Source organism: Squalius cephalus (assembly GCF_949319135.1).
Source record: "Squalius cephalus genome assembly, chromosome: 6".
Classification (NCBI taxonomy): domain Eukaryota; kingdom Metazoa; phylum Chordata; class Actinopteri; order Cypriniformes; family Leuciscidae; genus Squalius; species Squalius cephalus.
In genome coordinates, this window is record NC_137127.1 from 9,904,221 (window position 1) to 9,920,303 (window position 16,083).

The window sequence follows — 16,083 nt, forward strand, 5'->3', positions numbered from 1 at the left end:
TGCACTTTTTTCTGAGGTTCAAAAACTCAAGCTCTGAAGAAAATAGAAAGTCATACATCTAGGATGGCTTGAGGATGAGTAAATTATGGGATAATAAATTTTTTTGGGTGAACTAATTCTTTAAAACCTTTTCGCCTACAATAATCATGCAACTTTTTGAAGATGCAAATAATTTTGCATTACGTTAGTGGGCAAGACTACCTGTTTAGCCGTACAATGGCAGACGGGGGAAGTGGTTAGTAAACCTACTTAAATCATAAAAAATTATGGGGATTTTTTAAACTTTTTTTTGCAATTCCGTGTGGTTATGCTATTGGCACTGAGATTATACACTAATTTATTATTTCTGAGAATCATATTGGCAGGAGGCAGAAGTTGGTATAGTTTTCGAGGCGGTGGGGTTACTTGGAGGCCGTTGGCTGTTCTGGAGTCAGTATGCTCCCTCAGGAGAGGGGTGTTTTAAAGCTATCACGCAATACACGCACACAATAGCCGTTATTACAATCGCGGTAATTAATGAAACGCTGAAAGCGGGCCTGCAGGGGCATCTGCTTCCTAGTAGATTAATCAAGGGCCTCTCCTTAACGAGCTTAAAATCTGAGGAAAAGAGGAGGAGAGGTTGATATATATAAATGTAAAGAGAGAGAGAGAGAGAGAGAGAGAGAGAGAGAGAGAGAGAGAGAGAGAGAGAGAGAGAGAGAGATGCCACTCCAACAGTCGAATGCAGTATGTTTACTGGATCATCTTGAAGTATCTTTTCAGCTATATAAAATTCTCAAAATATGATGCTAGTGGATTGTTTATATCCACAGCCCTCATCATACCAGAGCACACATGTTTCTGAGGGGACACAATACAGCATGACACAACCCCTTCCCCCATGTCCTTCCATTATTTTGGCTACTTCCAAAGTAATGAAATCATGGCCCTGGATTTTAGATGCAATCTCAGTCTTGGAGTCATCAGAGAGCTGCATGTTGCGTATTGGAGGGGAAAAATAAAGAGTGAAATGAAATGACAAAATGCAGTTGTTCCCAGGAGTGTGCGATCTGAAGATTGTAAAAGAGGGTGCTTCTCAATCGGAAGGATGCGTCCCAGTAAGACTGCATATTTTGGCTGCCATATCATCAAAGTCCGTCAAAGGACTTCTTATTTTAAAGGATCCTTTCAAGGCAGGCTTCATTTCACGTCCTTCATTCGGCCTGTTTTGAAGGATGCATCAGCTGTATCCTTCATGTCCTCCAATCACCCACAATCCTTTGCACACTTTCCAGTTCACAAAAAAAAGAATTGGCAGAAAATGAATCGGCATCACTACGTAATGCAAGACAAAGTTTTCTTTCTTTTTTTTTTGTAAATTAATCACATAATGCTAAGCTACATTATGTAAACCTCTGGGAGACCCCAGATAGGAAGACAGTTAATATAAAGGTTTTAAAGTATTTTTCAAAATATAATTGTAATAGATTTTTCACATTGTGACTGCGGGGTCGGAAATATTTATGACGTTGCCAAGCGCATTTACTAAACCATTTCATTGTAACATTCAATACTGAGGAGGACTCTAGCCTAGAAGCCTTCGATGGACTGGAATAGGAAGGTTTGAGAAGCACCCATAATCTGGTGCCATGTCTGTTGGTATTATTTCTATAATGTTATATGTTTTATTAATATTAAAATTACCTTTTATTTTTTTTATATTTTCCGTTTTCGTTTTAATTAACAAGGTTTTAGTTTGGTTTCAGTTTTTATTTATTTTCACTTAGTAATTTTATTGCTTAAACTTATTTAATTTCATTGCCAAGACAACATTTCTAATTTTTGTTTTCATTGTTTTTCATCTATTTTTTTGTGTTTTATTTTATTTCGGCTTTATTTTAATAAACAAAATATTTTAATAGTTTTAGTTAACAATAATAACCCTGATTATTACTTTTTAAATTATTATTATTATTATTATTATTAGAGAACAATCTATTAAATTAATATTGAATAATGCAGATTATTATTCAATATTACTTTAAAACAATGTCCTATGTATTTTTAATTATTTATAACAACAACAACAACAATAATAGCAGTTAATAAAAAATCACTTTGCAAACCCTTTCAAGTTTTTGACAAACTCCTGGGAGCTGGTCTAGTGGGGGAGAGAGTGGCGTGCTGCGGGTGACTTCATCTGATAAGGGACAAACACGCCATTTTGTGTGCGTGCGTGTGTGTGTGTGTGTGTGTGTGAGGGAGGCCATGTTGTGGAGAGCAGTGGATGGTTCCCATGGCCCCAAGGAGAGCCTGGCCAATATCAGCACACCAGCAGAAGGCTCATAAAGCCACTCTATCAATTTACGGTTATTATTATGACCGCATGCCCGTCAGAGCAGGAATATTCTCGAGCACAGCCGTGCCACGCCACGGCATGAAATGAAATTTCTATTCCCTTAACAGAAGACACCGTGGCTATAGAATTACACCTGGAATCCCATCATGTGTTTGTGCGTGCATGTGTATTTGGCATGTCCGCCTCATATTTGTGCACCGTCCTCTTGTTTAGCTTCTCGACAATAATAAAACCTCTGATATTGTCGCTAACCATCCCTACCAACATTGTCTTTCTCTGACTGTCCCTCCGTCCCTCTCTTTTTCTTTTCCCCCCTCGCTGCCATTGATCGCTGCTAATATGAGTTCCACAGGAGACGATATTGGAGACGAGGAACGTCTGCCTTTCAATCCCTCCAAATGTCTTTGGCTCTGCCTACCCCCATTACACTCCTAGCGTTTCCATCTCCTCCTACTTTCTTATATCACTTAAAGTTCTTGTGCTCTTTCACTTTCTGCTTAGAGATTTAGAGCGTTCAAAAGTCTGATGTCACATTGAAAATCTGGGATACAAAATCATTTTTAAGCCTAAAAATAGATAAGTTTTAGGATTTTTTTCAAATGAAAACAAAGAAACATGATTTAACATGAATAAGAAATATGTCTGTTTCTGCACTTCTGCACTGAATTTTTAGGTCACAACAAATAAGCTGATTTCGGACATTAATCATGTGAATCTTTGTACAGATAGGCAGGTGTTCTTGCTTCATCAGGTTTTACTCAAATTTGTGTTTGGGCAGTTCAAATGCTCCTGTCAATAAGCAAAAAGAGATTCTGAAGTTCATATAAATATTGCAATTCAGATTTTCACTCAAATTATGCCCATAATATACATGTTTTAAATTATAATTTATGTTTTAAATTAGAAAAAAGTTTAAATGAGAGCATTTTCATTAGTGTTTCCAAACTTTTGGGCCCCACTGTATGCTTTTGAGTGTGAGTTAATGTGTATTTATCTTTATTTTTGGCACCACGGTTTTCTACACTACCGTTCAAAATTTTGGTGTTGGTAAGATTTTGTTAAAATGCTTTTGAAAGTCACCAAGGCTGAATTTATTTGATAAAGTAAAAACTGTATTTATTTTTTATTTTAAGTATTTTTTCCCCCAGTAAGCTTTGAATATAAAGTAAGAAAACCGCATTCATTAGAAATAGAAATCTTTTGTAACATTATAAATGTCTTTGCTGTTACTTTTGATCGATTTAAAGTATTCTTGTTGAATAAAAGTATTAATTTCTTTCTTTAAAAAAAAAAGAAAAAGACTGACCCCAAACTTTTGAACAGTAGTTTAAATGACCCTGCGTCCCGATAATATGTCTGTTTACAGGATTACAGTGTAAGTGTGTGTGTTTGTGGCAGTTGGACAGCATTATATCGTCTAGTGTGTGTTTATATTTGTCTGTGTGAATCTATCGGGTCATGAGTGTGGATTAGTGTTTGTGTGCACAAGTATGTGTGTGGGTGATACAGGAGTGTGTGTGTGTGTGTGAGTGAGTGTCATACTGTGGGCTGAGTCTGAAGGGAGGCTCTACTGGAAGAGGAATCTGGAACACTGGCTCCCTGAGGAGCGCTTGGAAAAAACCTCAGATCAAATGGAGAACATTCACTGCGCTGCTCCGCTCCACTGCCCTGCAACCGGCCAAGGTTGGGCCCTGGCTGTTAACAACACTCACCTCACTCTCTTGCTCTCTCTTTCTCTCTTTCTCCCTCTCGCCCCCTTTCCACATGTCCCCTGTGGCATTGTGCAGCTGACCCCTCCCTCTCTAGTCTGGAACAGAAGGCCCTATAGCCTCCTGGGTTTGGCTTAGTCGAAAAAAGAGGCCCAGTTTAGACTCCACAGCACAGCATGTGGACCAGTAGGCCCGTTCAGGTGTCCTCTCAGCCTTGTTTTTGCTATATGTGTAGCCTTTATCGGTCCACCTTATCCGTGTGTTGTATATAGCAGTGCTGACCACCCTGTGAGCTTCCTAAACTCATGTGGCAGGACGGGGTGAGCAGGAGGCACAGATAAACACGCGCACACACACACACACACACACACACACACACACACACACACACACACACACACACACACACACACACACACACACACACAGAGGTGACCGCTGCATGGCAGCTGAGCTCTTCTAGCTTGAAATTAGAATTCCTCCTCTGACCCATTTCTCACTCGATCAGTTCATATGTTGATCTGTATAGAAAATAAATGTCAGGATATGTCTTCCTGAAGTAGAGCGGACGAGAAAGACTGAAAGACTTCGGGGACTAAGCCAGAGAATGGTTGAGTGAAGCAGGCAGCCATGTGGGTAAACGAGAGAGCTGTCAGTCAGCTGGGGGGGCGGGCTCTCCACCTGTCAGATACAAATAGGAGGCGAGTGCTAATTAACCCGCCTTCAGAAGACTGAGGGGAACGGCAAGCGCTCCAGAGAGACAGACTGGGAGAGAGAGAGAGAGAGAGAGAGAGAGAGAGAGAGAGTTGATGGTGGGGGGGTTAGTAGTCTGTAGAAATAGCTCTACACAGCTCACACTCTCTCTGTCACTGCTCTGAGAAAGAAAGAGAGGGCGGGAAGACGAATGACTTCTTTTTTTTGGCCTTTTTGCCACTTTTATTTATAGGTGTAGTCAAGAAAGGACATGGAGTGATGGGTAGAATAAGGGGGAATGGGGTCAGTAAATGTCACCAGCTGGATTCAAACTCGCATGGGCCGCGTGTGCGCTAACTGCTAGGTCACAGCCTTGACAGTGACGTGTACGCTAAGCTTCAAACTTGTCAGTACTCACTTTTTATTATTGAATTTATTAGAATGAATTTTTTTATGAAGTTTTTATGCACTTAGATATGTTTTATTGAAATATTTATTACATGTAATTTGGAATTTTGTTTAATAATACTAGTAAAATAATAATTACATTATTACATTTGATTCAATTTAGTTTTTATGCATTTGATTAAATATTATTTCAATATTTATTAAATACATTTGTCTTTTTTTAATAAAACTAGTATATTTAATAAACAAAATAAAGTATTTTTAAAATAAACACAGGACTTTGTGAATGCGTTTTCTCCTGCGTCTCCCGGCCCAGGTATGCTTCATTTTCTGCGTGCCGCGAGCCTTTCAAAGTATAATCCATGAGTGGGGAAAGATGTGTTTGGCACATGCGCACTGTCTAATGGACTTTGTTTTCAAGCTCTCAAGTCACTCGCACATGTGCTGTTGTACGTGGACCGTGCGGACAGAAAAATTGGGCTGCGTGCAACAATGTGATGACTCCTGATGACGGAGATTGCGTCACACGGACAGTGCGCAGACCGTCGCGAACGCGGACAGCCAAAATATACTTTGGGCTGAAGTCTTTTACATTCAGTGCACACCAACTCATTTACTTCTATAGACACTCACACACACAGAGCGGTGTGCCCTCTCCTCTGCTGGGAGGCTAGGTGGGGAGTTGTGTGTCTGGCAGGCAGTTAAAGTGTAATGGGGGTATGTGACGGGCCTCGGGGTGGTTCGGTCCCCTGAGAGAGCAGTCACCCCCTTCATTTTTACACTAAACACACACTCGCCCAGGGCGCTTCACGTCATGAACACACATCCCTTTTCCTCATATCCATCCTTCCATCCATCTGTCCGTATATCTGTCCTGGCCAACCAAAGACCCCCCAGCTGCCTGTCATCACGACAGCAGCTGAATCCAGGGAGGCCAAGACTCTTATTAAAGTTGCAGATCATTTTCCTCTCCCTTCATCCTACAGAGAAAGAGAAGAGTAGTTTGTAATTTGATCTTGCTGTGCAGAAGAGAAAAAAAAAAACTGGGCAAGGACAAATTAGTACGTTAAATAAGCTTTATTGGCATTAGTTTCTTAGTCACATGTTTTAAAAAAAATGTGGCCGGGCATAAATTTGTATGGTGAAGGAATTTTTCGGGTTAAATACAACATATAAGATTTATTAAATTAAGCTTGATTGCCACGGAAAATTATTTAGACTTGTTTAGTGAAAACGAATAAAAATGCAATTTCACGCTTGCAGTGTAAGTCTGGTGCCCCTTTTCGCATGTCTCAGTTGAGCTAAAAAAAAATTGGCTCCACACTATTACCTAAAAGCTACTGATCTCAAAATACTATTATTTTATGAAAAATGCATTTCATAAAAATTATTCCTATCATTTCACATATATTTTACACACACACACAACAATTTTTTTCAATAACACAACATTGCATTAGAAGTAGATTGTAATTGAACAAAGACACTGAATTAAAATACTTTAAAATAGATGTTAAAAATATGTTTTTAAAATCTGTATGGCTCATAGACTTTGTGAAGTGTATTTGTGGATGGCTTTTAACATAATCAGTTACATCATTGTTCAACTGTCAAGTCAGCAGAAATGCTGTCTGAGGAGAGGTTTGCAGATCCCAGGTTGAGCTTCGCAGCACACCCCATATTGCCTCATAGTTTTCCATTGTAAGCACGCAACTTTCTTTTTTGTTTTTACAAATCGTTAGACGATGTGAAATTGTTGTCTGTGGTAATCGACAGCATGCCACCTTCGTCTTCAGCTGTATTTGCTTTGTGTGCGTTTGCGCCACCTATATCAGAGGAGCGCGTGTGTTCGCTTCTGTGTGTTTGCACAAATCAGACTACGCGTGTTCCCTCAAAGTGAGAGCTGCTTTGTGTGTTGGTCCTCCCTTACCCCCTCCACCCCCCCCCCTCTCTCTCTCTCTCTCTCTCTCTCTCTCTCTCTCTCTCTCTCTCTCTCAGAGCCAGAGGGTGGCCTGAAGATTCCTCCACTAAGCCTTTGGCACAGATACAAATGCAGTCACAGCTGGTTGTAAACTCAGGTTTTCCAGGGAGAGCAAGAGCCCTGCCTCCATAAGAGAGAGAGATTGAGGGGAGGGGAGGGGGCACAGCATGCAGGGAGAGAGAGAAAGGGAGGGGGTGAGACGAAGGAGGGTTGTTTCAAAGCACACTGGAAGTCATTTTTCATCACAGGGTTCATTTTTCACGATGAAGTTCTTTTCTCTCTCCTTTTTCTCTTTCCCCATCGCTGTCTTTCAGCGTCTCTTTTTCGTTTCCTCTCCTCCTCCATCCATACGTGACTCTACTTATCTTGTGTTTACCCCCCCTCGCTTGCTCTCCTAGCCCTAGATTTTCCTCTTCCCCCTCTTATAAAATATGGATAGCACCAGTTTTGGGAGAGTTGAGAGGCGCTCTGGCAGAGAGAGCAGTGCTCTGTCTCTGTAGAGACTCGGTTTGTGCATGCACCTAAACACTTCACTGAGCAATCTGTCAACATGTCAGCAACACATGTTTTGTAAAAAAAAAAAAAAAAAGAAAAAAAAAAAGGAGAGAGAAAAAAAAGAGAAAAAAGCGCTTCCAGAGGGAGTAATGGCTCCCACCAGGACTCCGAAAATGCTTTGAATTCAGCAGATTTCTATTGCGGGGGGACTCCCCTGGGGTGCCTTTTTTACAATGCCTGCATTTCAGAAATTTGAGCCAAAGACCCCTGGGGGCGTCCTTTCATAATGCCTGAAAATGTAGGGTTATATTGTGTGCAGTTCCCCATGGGGCCTTTATTAATACCTGAATTCTGAGGGACTGGAAATTACACAGGGACTCTGTGGGGGCCTGCGCTCGCACCAGGAAGGGAGAAAAACTCTGTGGGGACGTTCTCTCTTCTCTTCCTTTTCCTTCCATCCTCTCCTCTCCTCTCTCTCGTTTTTTTTTCTTTTCTGCTCTACGCAAGAGTGAAATAAAAGAATTTGCCAAAGGACACAAAAAAGGAGCGTGTGTGTGTTGGCGGCAGCGTACTTGTATTCAGCTTGCCTTCTCGGAGGGAAAAAATCAGCAGATTAAAAATGTAACTCTCTCTCTCTTTCTATCTCTCTCTCTCTCTCTCTCTCTTTCTCTCTCGGCTGCTGTGTCGAGCAGGCGGGCGGAAGAGGGGAGAGTAAATATTTGGTCTGTCTGCGTGTGCCCAGGAAGAAGCCAAAATCTGTTGGAATATCCACACACAATTTTTTCCCGCTCGTTGGAGAGAGAGAGAGAGAGAGAGAGTTAATATTCCTGCCACCAAACGCACTCATTTGTATTCATTGGCTATACGAAGGGTGTGTACAGACAAATAAATGTACAGATAATCAAAGTACACAATTACAAATCTATTTCTTTTGGTGCTCATCCACACCAATATGCATTATTCATCCTGGGTTTATTTGCGCAAGCTCTGGCCACGTGTCCTTTTTTTGTTTTAGGGTTCAAATCGTCTTTCTTTTTTCTGAATCACACACATGTACTAATGCATAAATATTACTCACTCACACATAAAGATCTGTGCGCGCCTCAGGAAGTGCAGTAGTTCAAAATAAATTTTCTGCAGATGAATTCAACTTTCCATTACTGGATGTTGACTGCTCAACTTTGAGCCCCAAAGTCAGTTAGGGCTGTGTCTGCTCCCATTGAGCAATTGTGTAAGTGCGTAGGTCCGTTCTAAGATGGCCGCCCTTTGTTGGTTTTCCGCAGGGACGAGGTCTTTGTCAGAGGCTCTGTGGGCGGAAGAGGTCAGGTGTTTCGGTCTTCCGTTGATCGCTTTGCGTCTTAGTTAGTGTTTTGTGTGAGAATGTGACCCCTGGTTGGTGGGTGTGACCTCGGTGACCCCGGGCATTGGAGAATAGAGCCATCACCAGGTTCTTTGCGGGGAGCCGCGGTAATGAGGAACAGCCTGTTCTCTCCAATTCAGTCCTGTTGCCCCCTCCTTCTCTTTCTGTCTCTCACCCTGTAGTGGATAACCCAAACTGCCCTCTTTCTCCATGTCTCCCTCTCTCCAGCTCTCCTGCAGTGTCCTTTCTCCCTTTCTCATTTTCTTTTCACTCACTCCCCACCTCCTGTTGAGTTCGGCCCATTTGCCCCCAACTCCCTCGCTCTCTCAATCTCTGGCTTCTCCATTATGGTTTGTGGCTACTAGCTGTGCTCCTCCACTCCTCACTGGCTCCCTATAGCCAGCTTAGCGTGGGCCGAATGTGGGCGTGGAGTGGGCCCCTGCAGATCCGGCCCTCAAGATGCGCCGTTGCCGGCATTGTTACCATACAGTTCGAAGATGCGGACAGGTGGCGTGGTATGTCAGCACACCCCGGAGCTGCAGACCTTGGGTTCTTGCACACATATACCTAGACCCACATACTCTTTCACATTCTCACACTCATGGGGCCCAAATCGCGCACACACAAGCTCTCACATACATACACACACTTGGTGCAGTGGAGCCAAAGGGCAGTGTGCCAGGGGGAGAGCTGTTATAATAGTTTTAACCCTGCGCTCAGGTGTGGCTCGCCTTTGTCAAGTGAAATGTCAGGAAAAGCAGTGCCCCTGGGGCGTACGCACGGAGAGAAATGGGAAAGGCTGTCTGAATCCACACTCTTTTCAAAGAGCCCCAGCCTTTCCCCCTCTGTAGACAGACCAGAGTCCATTAACCACGGCCGCCAGCGTACATGCTCACACACTCACCCTTATTGACACACACTCACTGATTCAGCACGCAGACGTATGCACGCCAGTAGAGATGGACAAATACACGCCCATAAGTTACTTTTAAATTGGTGTTCGTACGAATGTCTGTACAGGTCTGTTCCATAAGCTAGTAGTTGGTGTCTACATCTGTAATGGACCCTCATTAGTGACAAATTTGGAACTCTCTACATAGGAAGCAATTTGAAAATAGTGCTCCTAATGTGAAGCACAATTGTTCCTGGTAGAGTGTGATGTTAACATATTGCTAAGCTAATGCTCTAAGTGTAATATTTTTCCGTCCAGTGGCAAATTGTAAAGTTCTTTTTTTGGACATATCACTATGGTGATAGCCTACAAACAAATACTAACGCCTAACCATACCATAAACTCTAACCATAACCTTAGTGTAGTGGTGGTAACACATCCTGATAGATAGCAATACTGTTTATCACAATCAAATCCATTCATGATTTTTTTTCTTTTGTTAACGTGCATAATTGAGTTGACCATTGAAATCAGTTGCAGGGTGACGTTTGTGCTTAAATGGTTTATAAAAAACAACATGCGATTCTCTAAAAAGCACAAAACTATGCTGTGCACATATTTTCAATTAGATTTAAACCAGTTTATCATTACTTTTCTGTATAGAGCAGTGTATTTATAATTATCATCTTAATTGTCATTAATTCTCTACACTCGTCCGCCATCTTTTGAATTTTTTTACTGTGTTCCTCCAGGAAAGTTTTGGGAAATTATAATCACGTCCAGTGATTTTGGTTTTAATCAATCAAAATTCTCTCACTCTTTTAACTTATTGACAAAGACAGGAAACTTTTTTAGCACTAATGCTTCATAACAAATAGCAAAGGATACACATTAGGTATGTGATTTTATTTTTGACATTCTTGTACTGAATCATCTATGTATTTTATCACAGAGAATGATAGAAAATGTAGTTTACTGTCTTCATAAATTACTAAAAGAGTTGTTTTTATTTTAATACACAAAATTCGTTCAAACTAAATTGTTCAATCACCAATCACAATTACAATTTATCAATAACAATTTGTTTCTCACCAGTAATTGCTTAGGTAAGCAACCCGCTAGGTTTTGGAACAGAACTTAACAAATTATCTGTTTAAAGGGTTAGTTCACCTAAAAATGAAAATTCTGTCAGTAATTACTCACCCTCATGTTGTTCCAACCCCGTAAGACTTTCGTTCATCTTCGGAACACAAATTAAGATATTTTTGATTAAATCTGAGAGCTGGCTCACTCCTCCATAGGCTTTTATGCTATTGAAACTTGCCGGCCCAGAAAATTAGTAAAGACAATGTTTAAAATAGTGACTACACTGGCTCAACCATAAGTTTATCAAGCGACGAGAATTCTTTTTCTGCGCAAAAAACAAACAAAAATAACGACTTTATTTAACTATTCATTTTCTTATGTGTGGGCCTCGTAGTGAGTTTACGTAGTTTAACAGCGCAGCACAACGTCACAACGTAGGCTCACTATTGGCCAGCATCACACACATGACCAGCGTCGGCCAATAGTGAGCCTATGTTCTGACGTACAACCTAGATGCGCTGCGTTGTTACACTACGTGAACTCACGTCAGAGGCCCACACAGAAGAAAATGAATAGTTGAATAAAGTCATTATTTTTTTATTTTATTTTTTCCACACAAAAAGTATTCTCATCGCTTGATAAACTTGAAACGGTTGAGTCAATGTAGTCACTTGGACTATTTTAAACATTGTCTTTACTAACTTTCTGGGCCGGCAAGTTTCAATAACATAGAAGCCTATGGAGGAGTGAGACAGCTCTCAGATTTCATCAAAAATATCTTAATTTGTGTTCCGAAGATGAACGAAAGTCTTACGGGGTTGGAACAACATGAGGGTGAGTAATTACTGACAGAATTTTCATTTTTGGGTGAACTAACCCTTTAAGTGTCCTATCTCTTCATGATGTGGCGGCCTATCTCTTCATGTGGTCTCATGATGTGGTGGCCAATCACAGTTTGTTTTGTAGTAACACGGAACGCCGGCATCCACTCCTGTTAATATTACATCTCTTATGACTTCTGATATTCACATCTCACATGAATGCAACATATATCATATATTCTCATTTTCGTAGTTACGTTATACCACAGTTGATAGTTTGCACACGGCCCTCACTCAGTAAGTGTCCACAAATAATAGAGAACCTCTTTTCCTATCTTCCCATGAGGACAGCCCCCCTTGGGGACCTCTGCCAGCCTCAGGCAGGCTCTCAAACACCCATTACGGCCTCCTTCTATCTCTCTCGCACATACACGCACTCATACACGGTTACGTCAGTGGCTGGTTGCTCCCCTGGGTGCCAGGAGCAGTCTTTGTTCCCCCTCGTTTTCCCCCTCCCCTCCAGTCCTGCTCCTCTCCATGTCCTTTGTCCCTGGAAATAGCCATCCAGCTAAGTGCCTGATTGGAATCCTTCGCATCTTGGCAGGGTTGCAAGGGGGGGGCGTCCGAGACCGCGAGGGAGTGAGAGATGGATGGATTGTAGGAGAATGAACTGAACAAGTCTAGATTTAGAGCGTAATATCGGATGAGGAAGGGCATGCACGTTGCCCCCCCCCCCCTTCTTTCAGTGGAATTAGTGCGGTAGGTGTGTATTGTTTTGTCAAGGCTAGTGACAGTGGAGCTTCCCGGGAGAAACTGAGAAAGAGAAGTGCGTGATGGGGATTGAGTGTTCAAAGGAGATGGCCCTCTATTGGGGTTAAAGATCTGGAGAATCCTTCTACTTGTTCCTCCGAGCTCAGAGCCTTCGCTATCCACCCTGCCTTTGTAAAATATTTAAACCTGTTTCTCATTTCTGGGGAGGATAGGAAACTCGCTGCTGAATAAGTAACCAGACCTGGGAGTGGGTGGTGTCGCAGACACAAATTCCACCTCGGAAAAGACGATAAATGAAACGCACACTACCCGACAAGAAAAAACAAAACTTGTCACGTTATTAGCCTTTTTCTTTCTTTCTTTCTTTCTTTCTTTCTTTCTTTCTTTCTTTCTTTCTTTCTTTCTTTCTTTCTTTCTTTCTTTCTTTCTTTCTTTCTTTCTTTCTTTCTTTCTTTCTTTCTTTCTTTCTTTCTTGCCTTTTCTTTCTTTCTCTCTGTTTAATGAGAGCAGCTCCAGTGGAGCGCAGTTGGGCCGTGGCGGACCTGCTCTCTGGCTGGCTGGTGGGAGCGCCCTGCTCAAGTAATGAACTCCCCCAGGACACAGCACAGCAATGCGGGCCTGTTTCCACACTCCGTTCCCAGGGCAGACCGGGACTGTTGTTGACGCCGCTGCTGCTGGGTGGGGAGACGAAGAGAAAGAGAGGGAAACTGAGAGACTGGTTACCCCCCGGTCTGCTGCCAAAGCGTGCGGCCTGCGAAAACCTAGATAAAGTGAAGTGGGGGTTTGGAGGAGAGGGAGTGAGAGAGTGAGCGTCGGGAGGCTTTGACAGCTGTGGGGGGATTTGGGTTTACTGGTGAGGGGCTGATAACGGGTCGGTACGGATCGGAGACGACTAATAATCCACAAGCATGCTGAAAAAGTTTAGGAATGAGTGTGGTTGTGTGTGTTGGTTTGGGATTGTGATGAACACTGTGTACTGGCATCATGTGTCCAGCTGGTAAGCATTGTATGCTAGCTTCATAGCGTGCTAGAAAATGATGATATTCATTATTTATTCATGTATTTTTTTGTTATGTCCTTTTTTTTGTTTTGTTTTTTGTTTATGAAGACGTTTGCAGAATATAGGCAGACCTAGATCTGCTTTTGCATTTTTTGCCTTGGTGTCTTGCCATTGCCTTCTTTCCTTCTTTTTCTTTCTTTCTTTCTTTTTCTTTCTTTCTTTCCTCCTTTCCTTCTTGCATTTTCTGCGCTGATTTGTTGGATGCCCCAGTGTCTTGTGGAATAGCAGAAGAATCAATGGTGATTTTGTTGTGATTATCTTACGATGGAGAGTTTCCACCACCGGTTTGGGTCAGAAGGGATAAACTTCTTGATGTAGACGAGGCAGCATAATTCCCCCAGAGTTCTAAAATTGCGATATGTGGATGTCAGAGAGGCTTGGCAGGGCTCTATAATGATCCAATCGTGCATAGACAAGAAGTTGTTCCACTATTTATGCTGAAAACCACAGCCAAGTCTTAAATCTAATTTTGGACACAATCTGCAATCAATGAAAAATCCTAAATGTGACATTTCAGAACTTTTTGTTGAGCTAGAAATGAACTCCACGGCAACAGTCATGAAGTGAAGAAAGTTTAGTGTGGACGGCGATATGGTGGCGTGACTTGTGTCCCGATATAGACCGACCCCATGTATTTCTCTCATTTCACACCTCAGACACATCAGAGCCCCCTGTCAGACACTTTCCAGAGATAACAACGCTTCTTCCAAATGAAATAAGGCATGAGCGATTGTTTTTTTTCCCTCCGACGTAATAATACCCATATGTCCTTAATTATTCATATTTTAGTAATGCACTCTCTTAATGGCTGGAAACACAAGTAAGTAATAAAACACTTGGGGGTTTGATTTAATTTAATTTTTTTTCATATTAATTTAATTTTGGGGCATGTGTGCAAGCTTGTGTGGCAGAAAACGCACCCTTCGATATTGGCTGTGTGCTTTTGCCTGTGTGTGGTGAGAAGAGAGAATAAGAAAATAGTGAGATACAGGTCAGGTAAACAGGTAAGACATTAGGCAATTATAGAGGCCTATGTGTCTTTTCACTTCCAAACGCTTACTGATTTCTCTTTCTATTCATTCAAATGTGTGTAGCAACCCCCCTGTCATCAGTTACACATTCTTGTCTTTATTTTTTATAGTTAGAACTAGTAACACAGTGTATTAGTGCTTTAACTATTATTATTGCTCATACAAAAACACCCCCCTAACCTTATATTTTATAATTTGGTGCATAACTTGACCTTGAACTACTTGAACTTCTTCCAAGCTCAATATTTGTTTTTACTTTCCCTACCAACATTTTCCCTGGCTTCACCACAAAAGAATGATCAGTCTATTTTTGTCAATATGTGTACTTTTATATATATAAAAAATGTTCATTACATAAAAAAAATATTTTTTTAAATAAATGAAAAAATATTTTAGATTTTTCATTAAAAAAAAAAAAAAAAACTTTTTACTTTTTCCACTTTTTTTCCAGGACTTAAATTTGCAAAAATAATTAGGATCAATCAAGGGAGCACCTGGAGATGCTGCTTGGTACTCACACTTTACTCGGCACACTTATCCTACAAGCTGTCGTCATCACTTTCCTACTGACTGCTCTCCTCACTTTAACACTATTTGTTCACTATAGAAATTAAATATAGGTTAATCTTTGTTAAAGCTGTATTTTTATTTTATTAACATTAATGACACAGACAACAGCAGGAACAGTTCTCTCTCTCTCTCTCTCTCTCTCTCTCTCTCTCTCTCTCTCTCTCTCTCTCTCTCTCTCTCTCTCTCTCTCTCTCTCTCTCTCTCTCTCTGCGTGCAGGCACTTCAGGTGTGCGCACAGATAACAGAGCGAGTCCCGATTTTCGCCTTCTCTTTCGCGTTTAAAATCGTGTGAATGTGTAAATTGGCAAGACAAAACACGTTCAAATAATAAACTTTTGAATCATCTATGATGATTAAACTTAGCAGTTAATCCGCGAATCACATGCGTGCCGAACCGTGTAGCCTGGTCCGTATGGATCATGGATCAACTGTGATCCGTTGCATTCTTATTAACAACTAATAATTAATGAACACACTTATCATCATGATTGCCATCTTACCAGAGAAAAATCCTACTCCAGTAAGTAAACGTGTCGCTGTCCCCAAAATGTTGGTACTTAAAAGCGCTTCCCTCCACGTCATTTATTTTTACCACACATGCGCAACATGTGTACTAGTTACAGTATGTGGACCCCTGATTATACAAAAGTCTTAGGCCACCACCAGCTTTGTTGTTTTAGCAATGTTTTAATGACCATCCAGATTTATTTTTCGGTCTCTTTATTTAGATACAAACAGAAAATACAGGAAATATGTACACACAATGTAAAAAAAGAATCTGAACAAAATGGCTTCTTTAAGCAAATTTTTTTTTAGAGTTACCTCCTTGACTTCCAGTTTCTCAAAGAAGAAACTCTGAGAAACTTCT

At 41.2% G+C, this 16,083-nt stretch overlaps 1 protein-coding gene across 7 annotated transcripts in view; it reads left to right on the top strand.

Moving 5' to 3' along the window:
- The window catches only part of znf423 (zinc finger protein 423), a 156,361-nt gene that overhangs the window by 46,196 nt on the left and 94,082 nt on the right, over positions 1-16,083 (top strand). The gene's annotated exons all lie outside the window — the stretch shown is intronic.